The following is a 1,670-nucleotide window of genomic DNA, read 5'->3' as shown; positions in this document are numbered from 1 at the left end:
GTGTGTGTGTGTGTTTATTTCAATTATTTTTTACCAGTATAAAAACAACCCTGACTAGTTTCATAATATAAATACAACACAGAAAAAAGTTTACTTGAAATTACTAAGAAATGAGTGATACCAGAATCAAAGAATGTTAAATAAGCTGATAGGCCAGCAGTCCATGAATATAAAATACGTTGGTACCACTTCAGTCATTCCAATTACTCTTTGCCCATGCTATATCATTTTCTTAACACCTGAAGAAAAGATACAGCACAGCATTTTATAACAGTTCTATTAAAGATGCATACAGAGGCTGCAGGTTTTGCGGGAGAATTTAAAACAGGGAAAAAATAATATTTGCAGATTATCTTTCACTATATGTAAAAAAAAGTGTATTTTGTTTGGGCTGACACTGGGAAGATGGAAATGTTTCACTTCAAACATCAACTTGCTTTGTTTTCTGTCATAACAGCAATTTTTTAAAACACACCCTTCGCTCGCTACCATAATAACAGTGGATGTAGTGGTGACACTCACCCATTTTGAAAAGCTGAAGTGGAATAGGGGGTGGGGGTGCGTATCCTCTGAGCCTACATATTCATTCTGCCTTAACAGCCTGCCTGAGAGGAGGCTTGGGATGAGATAGGGCTTCAGTTTGCCAGCATCAGTCTTGCAATCAAATATTACAGCCCAGCAATTAATGCATGGAACCTTTGAACACATTTGTGTTCACTTACAAGTGTGGCACAAACATTTTCCACAGTTACACATTTGTGTTGTAAAAAGACGCTGGCTGAAAGGAAGGTTCTGGACTTTGATTTTGATTTAGAGCTTATAATAATCTAATTACAAAGGAAAAGGAAGCATGCACACTACATTTCTTTTAAACTTTCTGTGTGTTTCTGTGCAGATTTAAAATACTTTGACCATTTTTCACATGTAAAAGTGCATTGCTGTTCACACCTTGATTAAACACAGTGTGATGCAAGCTGTGATGACGTTACAACCACATGTAGTTGGAAACCACTGGAGTGAATTTTGTAGCTTAGACGTTTCACGTTTGGATGAACTGGGTCGGGCAAGTTTAAATTTCAAGTTCTGCCCTTATTTCAGATCACTGCAGGAAGTTCATGGTTCAGGGAACACTGATAGTAAAATTATTGCCAGAGGTAGAGGGAGAAGTTTGGATGCTCCCTATTTGTAAGCCTCACAATTTGCCCCTCTTCTTGTCAGATTACCATATGGGTTATTTGAATTCACCTCAGTTATGTTCAGACATATCCGTATCTGTTGTCTGCAATCAATTCAGACACAGACACAATCGCAGAGAATTTCTTAGCCAATTAAGCCACTGACCTTTTCTTTAGAGTAAGCAAAGTTTTGTGTGTTCAATAAGTTTGCTAACATGTCAGCGTGTGCTGTGTTCTTGTCATCTTGCTGGCTGCTATAAGCTGGTGAACCTAAAATACCACATCATCAGAAATCAATGTCATGAAAGTTCATGTAGTCATTTTTCACTCATTTTTTCCACTCTTTCAGCCAACATCAACTCCTGATGGATATATATACATACTGCTCTTTAGCTTGTTCAATATATTCCCTATAGGCTTCTTTCCACTGTTAAGCCAGTTTAAAGACCTTTCATATTGTTTTTGCTTATTTATTTTTGGTCTGGCACTTACATT

This window comes from Pundamilia nyererei, unplaced genomic scaffold (genome assembly GCF_000239375.1).
Source record: "Pundamilia nyererei isolate P.nyererei 1_Seehausen unplaced genomic scaffold, PunNye1.0 scaffold00096, whole genome shotgun sequence".
In the NCBI taxonomy this organism is placed as follows: domain Eukaryota; kingdom Metazoa; phylum Chordata; class Actinopteri; order Cichliformes; family Cichlidae; genus Pundamilia; species Pundamilia nyererei.
The sequence above is the reverse complement of the archived record's forward strand: the minus strand, read 5'-3'. Positions refer to the sequence as shown.